Source organism: Passer domesticus, chromosome 1, assembly GCF_036417665.1.
Source record: "Passer domesticus isolate bPasDom1 chromosome 1, bPasDom1.hap1, whole genome shotgun sequence".
Classification (NCBI taxonomy): Eukaryota; Metazoa; Chordata; class Aves; order Passeriformes; family Passeridae; genus Passer; species Passer domesticus.
The window spans coordinates 38,062,155-38,079,046 of record NC_087474.1 but is presented as its reverse complement, the minus strand read 5'-3'; the positions used below and the strand labels follow the sequence as shown (position 1 = coordinate 38,079,046).

General features: G+C 41.3%; 1 protein-coding gene and 1 long non-coding RNA gene across 9 annotated transcripts in view; one reads left to right on the top strand and one right to left on the bottom strand.

The window, feature by feature from the left end:
- RARB (retinoic acid receptor beta) overlaps positions 1-16,892 on the bottom strand; it is a 320,192-nt gene that overhangs the window by 170,774 nt on the left and 132,526 nt on the right. The gene's annotated exons all lie outside the window — the stretch shown is intronic.
- On the top strand, positions 10,526-16,560 carry LOC135297371 (uncharacterized). The gene is made up of 3 exons (XR_010359387.1): positions 10,526-10,669; positions 11,115-11,237; positions 16,017-16,560. It is a non-coding gene; the product is annotated as an uncharacterized LOC135297371 (long non-coding RNA).

Below are 16,892 nucleotides of genomic sequence, written 5' to 3'. Positions count from 1 at the left end.
CCTTCATGCCAGCCTCAGTGTTCCTCTGACCTGTGCCACTGATACGGCAATTTAGGGATCTGAACTGGCAGAAAATGTTTCACTTTTAACCTTCCTCACATGTGGTAGCAGTTTGGTTTTCTGAACTGACTCCCCAAGGATGAGAGGGACATCCGAGAAAAGGAGGCTGCAGCCACCATGGTGCAGGAGGCTGGAGCAGCAGCAGCACTCCCAGCAGCCACCAGCCTGGCCACGAGCAGAGCCTCAGCACGAAACTGAGCCCTTGCTTAGCACAAGACCCTGTCTTCTAACAGTATCACATTCATTACCTTGCAGAGCACCTTCTGAATGAGGATACGCTACATTTTTGAGTGATCAGTCAAACCCAAACAATCAATTACACCTTTTGTCAAAACTGTTTACGCTTTCACACTGTGCTGGAGTCATTAAGAATGAACACTGAGCAGGACTGGTTATTTATCCTCCTCCTGTTGCCCTGAAAGGGAATTAATCTTAAACTTTCCGTTTAATGATCTCAATACAGGCTCACTGTAAATGACAGCAGGCTGCACTGAGAAATATTTAAAAACAGAAGGGCCTCTGAATGACAGAGTTTAGCAACACACAACTGTTCCTCCACATGCACGCCAAGGGAAGCCAAACCTCTGTGGAAGGCGAGGTTAAAAATGTGCTGTGTGCCACTCCAGTGCTACAGAAAACATGCTGTAATTAGCAACCTCTAGAGATTTATTCAAGCTGAGAAAGATAAAAGTGAAAGGAGTGATTCAAAAGCAATTCTTAAAACTGCTGGCCGACCCACTTAACATTCTCTCAGCGTCTACACGGAAAACGCAATTCTTCTGTCAAAGAAAAGTAATTAATGAACCTGCCCTACCCATCCATCGCCCCTCCACGGCCACCAGCGTACTCCAGCCCTCACATGGGGTCAGTCACACACAGCACCCTCACCTCAGCAATGCTCCAGCAGAGCATTTCAGACTTATTGCTAAATGTGGTCTAGGCTGGGACACATCCCTCAGCTTGGCCTGGCTGTGCTCCTCAGCAAACCCCTTCCTCTCACTGCCCTGTACCACCACGACCTTTCCAAATCCACCAAAGCCAGCAATACATGTTGTCAGAGCAGAATAAATCAGAATGTTTCAAATTCTGGTCTGGGTGGTTTTCACCGATATGCAGGGGGGACACGAGGCTTCATCGCATGGCGATCTTCTCCCCACCACCATATTTAGCAGCCTTAATCTGTAATGATTGTCTGGGTGGGGTGTTTATCTTATTCCCTTCCCCTTCAGAGGAAAAAGAGAGTCTGCTTTTACATACTTTAAGAATTCTTTAATCCAATTATAAAACCAATTTAATTTTTATCATTATTTTCCCATCATTCTCGCTGCTCCCCTCCACAGATCGCCTTCCACCCAAGCAAAGCTGACAGTTCCCCACAGCAGCAAGCCACATCGACGGCCATCATCTCATTCATATGCACACTCAGAGCACCATAAATCTGCTCAAATATCATTCCTCCCCCGGGGCAATGTTTTTTTTTCCCCAGAATATCTACATTGCTAGCTGCAGAAATTTCTCCTTCTAATTAACTTACAGGTTCCAAATATCACCAGCTGGAACCACAGTGCAAAGCCTGGGCACTGAAAGCAGGGGAAGCCAGCAGAAGGATGAGAGTCTTTGCTATCCTTTCTTTGCTTTGGTGCTTTTTTTTGGGTTTTGGGGGTTTTTTGGGGTTTTTTTGTTGTGTTTTTTTTTTTTGTTTGTTTTTGTCTTCCATTTCATTTAAGAGCCAGCAAGTTGAAAACTACTGAACCCTTTATTGACACATGAATGGACAAGGGATAACCCATGAACTGAACGAATTGAAGCTATCCACAGAACCTTTAACTGATATTTTTGTTGGCCGTGTCACATCACGTTATATCTCTGACGTGTCATGTTTATGCCTGAGTCACGGTGCAGCCTGATGGAAGAACAAAGCGCAGTCCGATGCAACAGGACATACCGGTGAGGTCACAAACCCCATCTGACTGCCGATTGACTGCCCACCACTAATTTGGATTTAGATAATTCCTTCTAAAAGACAAGAACAAAAGTTCAGAGAAGGTTAAAGGGCACATGCAGAGTTTAATAATCTATTAACACAATAACCTGCCATATATGACTATGCAATAAGCTGAGGGAATTTGGCAGAAACACTTCACTCTGCAAACATTATTTACAGCAAATCTTGATTCATTACACTCTCTGTATACACAGAGAAGGGTAGTGTTTCTCTAACAAGAAGGCTCCAAGACATGAGCTAGTAGTTCGAAGGTAAAAAACAAACCTTAAGCAGCAGCCAAATCAGAAAATTAATTTTATCATATTTTTAGTTTTTGTTGATGAAAACTTTTTACTGTTGGGGCTGAATTCAGTCAGGCTGGAAAAGAAATCCTGCCTTCAAACAACAGCAGGGAAACTAAGAAGTAATTTTAATATTAAAACCTTAAAAACCATAAAGATCAACTCATTAAATGATCTCTGTCTTTCAACTCCTGCCTTTCGATGGATAGTTTTTTGCTTTTGTTGGATTTTCTTTATTTAATGTAGCCAACAAGGCTAATCTTCATTTTTAGTTAAAACCAAAGGCAGTTATCATACATGGTGCTGACCCTGAGAAGACAGTCCCCAGACTTCAACTCTTCTGCCAGTGCCTGATGTACAAAGGTTTATTCTTGCTGCTGCTTCTGCATCACCACAAAAGAGTTTTGATGCATTGGCAGCCCCACCATCCTGCTGGAGAGAGAACTGGTACCCTTGGGATCCGAAACCAGTCTCAAGCAGGAGCTTGAAAAGGACAGGTTTGTATTCCTTACAGCAGTGAGGGAGACCCTGGCATTGAGGATGGTGTGATTTGTGATGATGATCTTAACCTAGACCACTTCAAGAAATAAACTAGTTACTGTCTTTTAAGGACATTCATACTTTGCCCAAATAAGGCTTCAAGAAAGTTACAACTGAAGTTCTTTTGGCTTGGAATACTGTTTTTGCTGCCTAAATAAGCCCATAGAACGTTTAACCAGTAAAAGAATGACACCACTGAAGTTATCCTTGTGTTATGCCAATATGTGCATACTTTGGACCAGGACAGCAACATCGCAAATGAATGAAACAAGGTACAGCATTAAAAAAAAATCTCCATTTTCCTACAGTAACAGAAGGCTCAGTAGGTGCTCCTGCAAGAATAGTCATGCTGTCATAGTATCTTACTGACTGGGGTATGAAGAGAGAAGCAGTTGGTAAAGAACTTATGAGAGTGTGACAGGAACTAAAGGGGTGATTGACAAATCTCAAGGTCACAATCATGCTCCTCAGACTAGTTATATGGTAATACAAGAAAATCAGAAGTGAAGGGAAAACAAATTTTGCTCAACCTACTCTAGAACCACCCCTTGGTTTTGATGAAATTTTTCTGTGACTTGGAAGATTTTTTTAAAAAAACTACTTGTGTGCAGCATTTCAGCATCAAAAATATGCAATGCAGCCTCAAAAGCACACTAAAGTTCAGAATCCATTTAGGTTTCCTTGTCTTGCACCTGTTAACTTGATACATCCAAAAATGATGCTAGAAAACATTGGCCATGTATAAAAGCACATTCCAGAACTGTCTATTTTGTAGCTAACATTCCCTTCAATCCTGCTGCAGATGTTTCATTTGGAGTAGTGCAGTCCCTGTGTTATATTAGGTGGACCACTGGCAGCTATGTTCCTCCATCTGGCAGTCCCTGGGACTGCTGCAAACCCATGGAGCACGCCACAGCATCACAAATGTGATTCATAAGCATAAAGCAAAAGCACACGATTGCCTCTTCCCCTGAAGTAAATCTTGCCCTTGAGACAACTCCCATAGGAAGGATTGCTTTGCTGTAGGATCTTGCAGACCAAAGACAATCAGTGGGTTGACATATGAAATGGAGGGGTTTAATTTTTGCAAGACGTGCTTTTAAAATGTATTTATCTTAGAACACATAACTGATACAGGAAGACGTATCAGTGTGACACTAGAAAAATCCTTAAAATTGCAAATTTTGGCACCAAGTTTACATAAAGCCTCTTCCCATCCTCAGGAACTATATAACAGGCACTTGGGCAGCAGATTTACAGCTTCCTATTGAAGCCTTCCAGCCATCCATCTAAAGAATCAATTCCTGCTTCTTCCAAAGAGCAGCGCAGCCAAAGATGACCCAGACACACCTCTTTGAAAACACAATCACAAACTCAGAGCACACAGAAGGTACCCCCACCATTAACATAGTTATGAAACTGGGAAGCTGCATCCATCTTAAGCAACATATTTTGCCCTCCGTTCATGCTGTTCTGAAACAACACAAGGACTGTGAGATGATTTTCTTACCGAGTAGCACCATACTTGGAGTAATACATTACTGGTGGGACTCCCCTGATGATGTATTACACTAATGCATCATTAGGATGATGTTTCACACTGATGATATATTGCAGTGCAACATAATGAGAGCAATAGCTCACTGGGTGCATAATCCTGCCAGGAGCTGTGTGCCTGCAGCTCTCTGACTTCATTTGTAGTTCAGAGTGTCCAGAAGCTTAGATGGATTAGATCCTCAGATACACACATCTCAAAGGATGGAAAGAGTCAGAAAAATGCCAGCATACAGGTGGGTGCTGTTAATTACAGGCTTCAATGTACAGTATGCTAATATCGAGATGTACTTTGGCATTGCATTTTAACACCTGTGCAAAACATCTTCTTCAAATGAAGAAGTGGCTGTAAGAGAGCTGCTGAAGCTCCTTATTCTTATGCTTCCCTGCAGTAGCCATCATAGCAGACTCTGGGTGCTTACTGCCCTGATAAAAATACCTAGCTTACATTTTCCATGCCAGATGTCTGTTAGAAGAAGAAGGAAGGCTGGGGAAAGGGGGTGGTTGTTTGTTTTTAATCAATAAATGCAGTGGAAGCAGTTCTGTTCAGCTATCGTTATGACCCAGACTAAGAAAAAAGCAAGCAGTTTTACCAACAATGAAAGACTCTGGTGACCTTTTTTTTGACCTTTTTTAACAAACAGAGCTATTTGATCTGTATAAAATTCTAAAAAGACCTTTGCAGTATGATCAGTTCACTGACAAGAAGGCAACATTTTAAGATTTGTGAACTCTTAACCATGAAATCATATATCATGTTCAAAAAGAGGGCAAACTGGTAAATAAACAAGGAAAAAACAAGCCAATTTGAATAATAAAAGAAATTATTCAGTCTCTCACAGAAACATTAACATTTACAATTGAACCACAACTTCATTACTTATTTAGTTTTTCCTTCAATACCTTTGGGGTTCTCAAATAAGTCTATATGTGCATGCACAGACACACTCACAAATACAACATGGATCCTGCATGCAATTTCTACCTTTTTGTATTTGTTTAGTTCTGAAAAACATAACAGTATTTTAGACAACCAACTAATGTGCTCTGCATCTTCATCTTCAGGTTTTCTAAAATGAACAGACCAGACTCCTCTCCAGGGAGCAGCAGCCTCTCTGGTCACAGATTTAAAAAACGTAACTTTCATACCTTTCTTCTGACATCTATAATTGAGAAACCACAGGGTAACTCATGAACTGGAAAAGAGTATAGACACCTCAGCTAGCTAAATGATTAGTTAATATCTCCTTCTTTCTCTTTTTTTACCCCCTCATGTGTAGCCTTTCAGATTGCCTGAGCTATAGGGCTCTGCCTTGTAGATGCTATCTCCAGGCAGTAGAGCACAGGTTGGAAGTACACAACAAAGGACTGATCTTTCAAAGATCTGTCTGCACCAGAAAAGGGAAAAAAAACCCAAAAAACAAAAATACCCAAACCAAACCAAAAAATACCCACCACCCAAAACCACCCAAACAAAAACAAAACAACCTCCCTTAAACCCCTCTCACTTTTAGGGGTCCACTTCTGATCAGCCCTCCAGCACATCCTACAATAAATTAAATTCTAAGATGATAACACCAGCTGAGCATCACTCTGACCTACAGTAGCCTGAATCCACCTGTCAGGGTACTGCGTGTTTTCCAGAGAGGGCTGTTCCCTCCCTGTTTCCCAGGGAGAGAACTTGGGATGGCATAAACCCCACCTTGTAGTTTGCAGCGTGCTGTCCCCAAGCTCAGGCTTGGAAATGAAAACTCACCTCTTTAACAGGCTACAAGATGACAACCAAAAAAAAAACCCAGAAAAAAAACCCAACCAGAATGACTTCATGTGTTCCCCCACCAGTCGCCCATGCAAGGGCCAGCCACGTCCTAGCCATAAATTCTCTGGCACAAGAGCATTATACCAAAGGAAAGGAATGCCTTTCCATCTGTGTATTTCCCCTCAGGCACTCGCTTGATAATGAAACCAGTTAAGGTCTTTGGGTTCACAATGTTATTATAGTCGGATAATATTTTGTTTGCAGCCAAGCCTGAAGAACTCCTAAGTAGTGCAGTGCAGGCACCATACACCTGTTAAGTCACGGCGTTCCTTCTCTAAGTGGACAAATCTGTTTTAGCCATCTCCTGAGATTTTCCCCTCACAGTTAATTACAAAGCGATGACTGTACTCATTTCCTGATCTTAGAGGGAATCTGTAACAAATGTCTGCCACGGGTGAGGGCTGTTCCCTCTGTCCCTCAGAAACACCAGCAATCCTTCTAGCAGCCCTGGCTGCCCTCCTACAACCTTTTCTCCCAATCGTCCCAGACCTTCTGCTGCAATACAAACACTGCAGAGAAAATAATAACCTTTCACTAGGAAAGAAACAACATGGGCTGACTGAGACTAACATTTTCTAAAATAATTGAACAATGCACCTCCTGAACAAAAAACCACTGGTACAGGCACCCAGACCAAGGTCATTCTGCAAAAACCCACATTGAGAGGGACAGACCCAACCCTGCCAGTGATGTTCATGCAGAGATCCACACAGCAAGGCAGCAGGATTTTATTCACTTCCTGCACAGGCATATATGGCTACAGAGGTGATTCCCAACGACGTGGGGAGCAATTTTGTTTAAAGCGATTAACATGCTCACCAAGAAATTTGCCCGCTCCTTGTTGGATCTGAAACTCATTGGAGCCACTTTCACCCTGTGACATCTATTCTAGTATATCATTTTGACCCAAAGTATTGTTGTGTCTTGTAAAATACAAGATATTCTGAAACCAGGTCAGGCACAATAAGCATTCTGGGGAAAAAATAAGCAGAAAGTAGTCCATCCTAAGAAGAAGTGATACTTCATTTTGACAGAAACCTTTCTTCATGCTACTCCTAGCAGACTGATGTCTGATCCTGGGCACAAATCATTGGAAAACCATCTCCCTGACCTTAAAGACATAAGTTAGGTCAATGGTTCCCAACTTTCCGGACCAATAGCCAATTGAAAAGGATCAGCATTTTTTGCAAATCGTCACACACGCTTACCATCAACCTTCTGACTGGAAGTTCAAAGGTGATGTGACTCAGCAGCATGGCTCCAACACCTACTTCATTTCCCTTGTGGGATGACCAGTGCTCAACAGACACAAGTGAAGAGCACCCCATCTCAGAGAAACATAGAAATTGAATTTGTTCACTGGCTCCCATGTTTTCACAAGTTGTTTCACACCATATCTCAGGAGCCAGCTCCTGTGTCATCATCCAGGCATAAGCCCTGTCACAAACTGTGCTCCCCCTTTTCTTAGCTGTCAAGAACCAGCCTAACCCTGTAAAAAAACACTTCTGAATCCCTCTCACTGCAAACACAATATCTCACTGAAGATGCCACCCTTCCACTTTGACGATAAATACAAAGCAATTCCTCCAGCAAGGAAGGAGAGAGCAGAAACATTTTCTGTAATTAAATGTATGGAATTAAAAGCACAGAAGCACACAAACACCACGTAAATCAATTAAATAAAACCAGACACAAACAGACAAGTTGCAGAGACAAGAAAGTAAAGAAAAATATTAAAGAGAGAGTTCCTGAGTGATCAGCAGATGGACTGTGACTTGAAGCTCAGGTACAGAAAAGGACTTCGGGCATTGGATTTCTTCTGTGATATAGCTCCACTGTGCCAGCTTCAAACAACAGATCTGACCCAAAAATTACTCTTTTCCTCCAAAAAGAAGAAATCTGCTAGACCCAAAATGTGCTCAGTACCTCTGATGACAAAGGAGGGGCACCAGCTCCAGAGTGTCCTTGCAAGCTGTAGGAGAGCGGCTTTAACAATTTTATTAACATCCTCTGAAACACTTTGACTTTTTTTTTCCCCTTGAAAAGAAACAAAGTTTACCAAACATATTCCTTATCACTTTGTTGATTTCTTTTTGGAACTATCATTGTGGAGTCTTCTGGGCAGGCAAAGAAGTTCCATGGGCACAGAACCGATTAAAAAACAGATTATGAATCAACATCTCAGGAGAAAAATAAGGCACATATCTCACTCTGGGTTTAGTATTAATGCTCTTCCTTTGCACACTTCATTAGGCTTTTAAATTCCGGGCTGTCCATTGTATAAAACTCTCAGCACTATTAGAAACCCCTGGCACTCACGCAGAGTGCTTCAGAACAATGACAAAGGTTTGGCAGAAACCCCATTTGAATTGCCCACGTCAGTGACTCTCCACATCCTTGCACTAGTATTGGATTGCCTCAATTAGGCTTTGCTTTGGCTATGGAAGGTTCCAGCTTCATCTAGGACACCAAGGTAAAAATTTCTTTGGTTATTAAAAAAACTGAAATGGGGAATATATCTGAAACAATACTTTGGTACTCACAGAATAAAACTGGGCATTTTCTGTGACTTGTGCTATACTCTTTAATTCACTTTCTCAAAAAATTTACAATGATCCTCATTCTTACTACAAGTAAATACCATTATCTATTTAAAAATCAAAGCTATTACAACATGTTTTCATCAAGTTTGTGTGAGTAATTATATATTAAAATGGCAAACATCCCTTCCAATAACACCCTGGCAGAGTTTGCTTCTTCTGCAAGTAATAAAAGTGAAAGAGAGCAAACTGTGCTTCAAGATATTTGGCTGCTGCGCCATGAGGCAGCTGATGCATTCCAAATGTCTGTCAGGTCACTTTGCAACACCAACCACTGCTAATCAATAGTGAAATCTTTCTCTCTGTGGTTTAAATATATTTCTGCTTTCATTAAACAGAAGAAAATTGCAAATTAGTTGGAGTCTGCTGGACCATGCAGCTTGGAGAAACACACTGTAATCCTGACTGGGTAGGAGTTAAGACAATGCAGTTAAATTACGATACTTAATCGACTGTTGACCATGCACACAGGTTTTGTGAATGCACTGCAGTATCTTATTGCTGGTCTTCACAAGAGGCAGGTCAGTCTCCACAGGCTGTCTTGCTTGTAAGCATCTGAGCATTTTTGTTAAAGTCCCAAAGTCAGCTTCCCCTTTCTAGGATTCAAACCTTTCTTCAACTCCTTCACTTGGCCCAGAAGTCATGTCCTTTTCTCTTACTCTTCATACATCTTCCTTTCCCTGATTCCAAGCTACTTGGAACAGAGCTCATATCCGTCTTTGTTTGCAGACTCTATACAGTCTGCATGTTGCAGTGGTACCATAAATAAAAAGTAATAAAAATGTTAGGAAAGTCTTTTGAAAAGTCCATGTTATTTTTACTATTACTCATGCTGTCGCTATTTAAGAAACAATGCCAGGAAGATCTAGGACTTGAAGGGGACTTATAACAATTTTTGTAAGAATACGCTATTGAAACTATGATGTTACTGACAGCAAAGTGTTTTGCAAGGTGTACAGGTCCTCCTGCTGCTTTTTTGAGTGCTTCTAACAGATGTTCAATTTCAAGTGGTCTGCAGATACCAATAGGCTGATGGTTCTGCAGGAATCGGAGCAGCAGATGTGCCCTGCATTATGTTTTGCTATTCCCTTTATGAACCGACATGTCACCCTGCGGGTTTATAGCCAGTTAATTTTGTAATGACATCACTATTTCTGTACTTTTAATGATCCTCGCAGGATTTAATTTCTCAAATAACAGAACTCTTGATCCTGGAATTGCTATGCGAAAGTAGTATATCATAAACAGATTTCTTTACATGATACAGTCCCACTTCCCACCAAATGCCTTTGCTGATAGCTTCTAGGTAGTGCTGGTGTGCACGTGGATTCTCCCAAAGACCGCAGATTTACAACGTGGCCTCGTTTCAGGGCTCTAGATGAACGTCTGTACATCTCTCTCCAGGATCATTACCCTCAAACAAGTATCACTCAGTGGCTGGAAGGAATGAGGATAGGAAGGGAACTAGGATAGAAAGAATGGGGAATTCCATTGGCTTTGCTGCAGAAGGGTGGGTATTGCCCCTGTCAGACGCTGCGTTCCACAGTGGCCATGGTACCCGGCTGAAATCAGAGTGCACAGGAAATTGCGCTGCATTTTCCACTGACAGGGACCTGATTGTGAGGACAGCACTGCGGCTGTTGGCTTGGATGTCTCAATCATAAAAGGGAGCCAAGTTTTTTCTCCTTCAAATACAGTTGCAGAGTTTGTTAGAGCCTAGAGGGTTTCGGACAGAATCTCTGGTAACAGCTGCAGGCTGCACAGAGCAGCCTTAGGACACCACCTTTCTTCCCTGGAGTATTCAGTACTGGTAAAGAATGTCTTTCTTCTTATTTTTAAATGCAGAGAGGAAAAAGTGATGCTATTACAGCTGTATTTAAAGGACTTTTGGCATTTCCTTCATTGAAACTAACTATTAAGTATTTTTAAAAATTGACTGGAAAAAACGTCACAGGTTGTAAAAAGTTCTAGTTAGGTATGTTGTGTTATGAAGCCTTGAAATACACCTAAAATCTTTTAACTTTGAGAAATGAGAACTGAATAAGCCTACATTTTGCCTCCCTCCCATTACCTCAGAAATTATAATCCTCACATTACTGTAAATATCTAAATACATCTTCAGTAAAAGCCAGGTTTTGAAAAGAATCTTAGGTCTTAAATTTAAGGACTGAATGCAATCTGCTCTTACTGCTTTAGCTGAGAGATCAAGGCCTTAGTTTCTAAGAATCAACTACATAATTTTTACATACATATAGGAAAAAAATATCTCCAGATGTGACCACAGGCAGTCTTCACAGCACTCGCAGGAGCTGCGTGGTCATGCTGGGGTCTGAATCCACCCATAGAAAGGATAAGGAAATGCATCCTAAAAGGATGAGGTAAGTATTTTTCTGAGTTTTCCACAGTATTTCTGGGGTTTTTCTGCCCATCTTAATTTCTTGCAGTTCACATTTCTTATAAAAAGTTGAGTATTAGCCTTACTACAAGTCTCAGATTGACACATACGAAGTTTAATGCTGAGGTTAAATCAAATTTGACTGGCCTTCAGCACAGAAAAAATAGCAAAGCTCTACCAGAAGGTCCACACCTATGAAGTGCATGAATGACCTGACTTCCACCTTAACTGAAGGTGTAATCAAGTGTGTTATCCAATGGCATGCCGAGGCCATGGATATCTCAGAGTACTCTGAAAGCAGAAGCGCATTCCCTAGAGATATGGCACATCACAAACCTCCAGACCCATCTCTCCTCTTCTCCTCTAGCCTCCCAAGAAATGCTGAACCAAACTCTTCCATCACCTAAGCTCAGGATTTCTGCTTCATGACAGCCAGTCATGACTTTCAGCCCTTCTCCCAGACACCTTGAACTATGGGATCAAAATCATGCTGAAAAACCTTTTGCTCCTCTGGCATAACTGAAGTACTTACACCTATGAAGTTTGGTTTTGTAGGCACCTAAACATCCTTGCAGGCTTTTCTGAGAAGTAAGGACCACCATAAACTTGTGGAGCCTTCCCCAATATGGAGGCATGACCACACAGGGATTTCCAGTGCCTCTCCAGCACTGGAGGCACTTTTGAAGGAGGAACCTCCTTCAAAACCCAAACTCCCAGCCAAAACACACACCTTGCTACCAACACACTTTCTCTGACTCAGACCATGAAGAATCAAACACACAGGGAAAATGCTGGGCGTGTTGCCCACTGCACAACATCAGGGTACTCAGATACAGCAGTCAGGAGCTCAGCAGGCCAACCCTGGTGAGACCCACTATATTTAGGGTATGACTGCTTTCTAAAAATGCATTATCTAGACAAAACAGTTGAGTATCTTAGGGATGCAGGTTCTGGTTTTCCGAATATTTCTGATATTTACTCTGACATTTCCTCTGAGTGTGTACGGGGTGTTTTGAAAGGAAAAGAGGTTTCTGTTGCTTAAGGCCAGTCCTTCCTGTTTGTTAGTTTATACCAAACCTAAGTTTTGACATGAATTAAATTGTTGCTTTAAGTCTGATTTCAAACATGTGGTAAAGGGAAATCTAACAATTTTATGAGATATAGTTACTTTTGTAGAGGGTGAGTCTGCCCTGGGGAATTTCCCCTGACTAGATTTATCACAAGTTTTTTGAACCAGATAATTTTGTTTGATAGCACATCTGGCAGCATCATAAAATCTTGACGTCCCAAGCTATTACACAGGAATTACTTTTGTAAATCATTTATGAATATTACTGATGTAGGCCTATTCTGGGCAGTAAGAAAGGAAACGGAGCGCTGAAGGACAAAGGAAGGGAAAAAGGATTCCCTGCCCTTTCAGGACTCATCAGATAGGGTGGGTATTTATCATTTTAAATGGGAAACATGTTGTCATTGATACAGCTGAAAAGTCCATAACGCAATTTGTTCCCCATATTCCCTAAATAGGCAAGAGGGGAAGGTATTCTACATGAGGAAAACTATAAATTGATCCCTTCTGAAGAAAAATCTGTCCCTGTCCAAATCTTAAAAAAGACTTCCCAATTAAACACCACGTATTGGTAAAACCATAGTAAACACAAACTCACAATTCAGGTAGACTAAAAGAGGAAAGTTTTGCCAAGGCCAGCACTGAGGCAAAATAAAAGGCCCACATTTTAGCTCACAAAAAAACACTTGGTATTTACAAAATCCCCCCCAGTCCACACAGTGACCTGCCTTTTGAACATGGCAACATGACTGGATGGAAACTCTCCACATAGCTAAAATGACATGATTAGCTGCTGAGCATATGCCTTCAGAAAGAAAGCTGGCAAATCAAAAGCTTATGTTGACTTTTAATATCATGAACTATCACACTGTTAGCAATTTCACAAGATTGCACCTATCGATTTGGATTGGAAACACATCAGACATTGAAATAACTCTGGGTGCTGCCACCTTGCCAAACCCAAAGCCTGGCATTACATTATTTTTGAGCATGAATGGAGGAACTGACACCAAACACACTATCACTGTGGAATGGTGGAAGGGCTACAGAGGAGTCACCCCCAATGAACCAACAATGGGGAGCTACAACAAACCATTCACTCTTCATTCCTGACGCTCCCAGTACTGGGAGCTACTGGGTGTTATTTTCATTGAGCCAGAGCAGAGGAGAAGGTTATTTGTAATACTCCACAGAAACATATTTCCAGCCTTAGGTAAGAAGGCTTTTTGTTGGGAAACTTCCCTGGTTTGGGGCCCATAAGGAGAGAAAGAGCAGTTCTCTGATAGCTTCTGACTTCCAAACACCAGGCTCTTTCAGACTACAGCATGTCTAGAAGGGATGCACAGAGCCATTACGGAGCACATGCCAGTATTGCACCACATGTTTTTCCTGCCACAGCAGAAAATTTCTAAATTTGGCTTCCTCCCAGGAAGCAAATTCCTGTCCATACACGCCCAGACTGATTTCTCACAGATGAGCATACTGCCCACTAAAATCTGAAGTGGGCTACATCCACAGGGTGCTGAGGACCCACCCTGGCAGGGCAGTGATGTGGCAGGAGTCACCAGCTGCACCAAGCAGAGAGGAGTTCCTGGTTTGTTTGAAAGTGGCAATACTGAAAAAGAAGCTCTAACATGAAAAAATAAGTTTAAGATCAACTAGAAGCCGAAAATGACAACATAACATATTTTCAATAATCAAAGCATGGATGGTTTCAAGCTGCACAAAGATCTCCACCAGGAAAAAATCCACAACATGACATAAAGGGAGAACTGAAAAGAAATGGTGGTTTCCAGGGTCATGAGTGGTATCTGCAGGGTATCATCTGGACATTGTTCCTTAGACTTGACAGCATGAGGCAACATTGGCTGTGACTAAGAAATCTGAGCTTCATGTTCTGTTTACCCCCCTCTTTCTGAATGCAAACACATGTTCTGTCTTTCCAATAACGATGGACAACACATGCACTGAGTAGGTACATTGAAAGTTGTCTGTTAATTGCAGATACATGTAAATGACCACACAGCAAGCTTCCCCAGGGAGACAGGGCTGGAAAAAAGGGAGGCAGTTGCACTGAGATTAGATGCTGTGAAAAAAACTCAAACAACTGAATCAAACAAGGTTGATTCATGAATTTTTTTTTCCTAATTCAATATAACTATTATAATACCATTTTAGATAATTCCAGAATGTCAAAGAGTGATGAGGAGGGGTTTTTTTCAGTCCATTACAGATAGCACTTGCCTCAGTAACTATGCCAATGGAAGAAAATCCATCATGTACTAACCATACTCCAACCTCCAACAGGAATATTCCCCATTTTGTGAAATAAAGTGAGATGTGGGAGTCCTTGACCTTCTGAGTAATTAAGGGAAACAGAGACATTCTTGTTTTTATTAGAGACACACTAAACTATTTGAAAATAATTTGAATAGCTGGAGAATTAGTGTATTTGCCTGCTCATGAGTAGTGCAGATAGTTTAGAGTTCTCTTGGGGGCAACACATCGTAATGAATATCTGCTATTCATATTTAATGCAATCTGCCAAAGAGTGCTTTTGGGAGGACTTTCTGTGTCAATATAATGATTAACAACAGGACTGGAAAAGTAAATGAATTCCTGCAACGGGTGGGGCTGGCAAAAATATCTTGCAGTACTATACCAGTTACACTGGATTTGACTGTACTTTTTTAATGATACCAGTGGAAAATCCATTTCCCAGGAAGGGGAAAAAAAAAAAAAGAAAGCAATCTTTAAGATGAAGTTCAAGTAGTAAATAATCACATTAATAGAAGGAAAAACAATTCCAGCAGAAAACAATGCCCAAAACAACAATCTGCCTGTCCTGAGCATGTCTGAAAAGCCTGATATGTCATACTGATTAATAAATAAAATAATTAGTATTTATATAGCACAACCAGAAATAACATTGTAGGTGCATCCTTGTCTACCTCTGAGTTCCTCAGATGATCTTACTTTCCATACATTTTCTCATATTTAGAAGAAGACTTACATAAAACAGAATATAAAGCCTTTTATTCTTTACAATACACTTTTAAAACACCCCAGACAGGAAAGAATGGAAAAGCTTGGCTAAAATACAATGAGTGACCTTAATATGGAATTTTCTCCATGGCATCCCAACAGTCCTCTAAATAACACATTCAGATTATTTTTTTCCAAGCTATGTGGATGAAGCAACCTTATTGAGTTTATATAAATTCCAGGACATTCTTGTATCAGACTGGCTGCTCTTCCCTGCCCCTTATCAAGCTACTCCTTTTCCTCCCTTGCAATAAATAGAAGGAAGGAGGGATATCAAGGATTTGAAGGCTCATGTTGGCAGCCTGAGGAACAAAATGTGAGCAGGGGTCAGAGGTAGAATATGGGGGTGCTCCCACCAAATGCCATGGGCTGCACAATTCACCTGGTTCAAGCAAATGCTCAATCCAAGCAGAAAGGGATCAACTGCTAAATAAAGTGTTTTATTATTTAGTGGTTCCCACTGTGGTTATATTGTCCAGACCCTTTTTTAATTTTGTCTAGGATACACTCAGGGATTCCTTTCATCACAGCATTAGCTCAGATTAAGCTTTTTCCTCCAGCTCACACCAACTGGCTTTGTTATATAGTGGTATTTAGCCATGATAATTCTAATTCTGCAAAACTCATTCTGGTGAAATTATGTTACAGGAACCAGCCTTGAAAAGATACTCTACAAGCAACCAGCAGGGCTTCATCTTCCCCACATTGATATTTGTCTGTGAAACTGCAACATTGCTGTGTGCCTTGCAGTTCCATCAGCCATAACATAAAGGCAGCACTTTCCTCACCAGTTTTCAACTCCATGGATATACTACAATGATCTGTGCGGCTTTTACATACTTTCCTTCTCAAATTCCAGGTGGTCATTCTCTTACTTAGGGGTGTTTCCTTGGAGTTTGGGGTTTTTTGTAAGAATGATTTTTATAACTACACTTTTTCCAGAAATTAGAATGTGTCGTTACAGCCACACAACAAATGTTTTATAAAGAAGGTAAACTCTTCTAAAGCTAGTATCCTCATGTTGTGACACTTGAATTACTGACCTCTGGCAGCAGCATTAGGTCTCATCATGGCCAGAGGGGCCCTGACCCTTCTTCCAGGGCTGATGGAGTGATGCCACTCACAAACAAGAATTGCCTGTGTGACTGCTACTCACCTGAACCTAAGGTGGTTTTACTTCAATAATATGTCAAGCAACAATATTTGCCCATATTTATTTATTCCTCCCCAAAATATTTCACAAGTCTTCCATGATTTTCCTATTGCAAACATGTCAGGCTCTGCAGGACATTTGCTCATTTCTTGTAGCTGCTCCGAGTATGGCAAAGAACCAAAACCTCTTGGTCTATGACAGGCTGGTACATGACCCAAAAAGCACAGGAATGCCTCCAGTTCTGCCTTCTCTCAATATTTCTAAATGAGCTAAGCAGTAACCTCCTGAAACCATCTCTGCTGTGTAGTAGAAACTCCTCATTCATTAATGCAGCCAGGGGAGCCTGCGTGCCACCTGATGTCAGGAGTGAA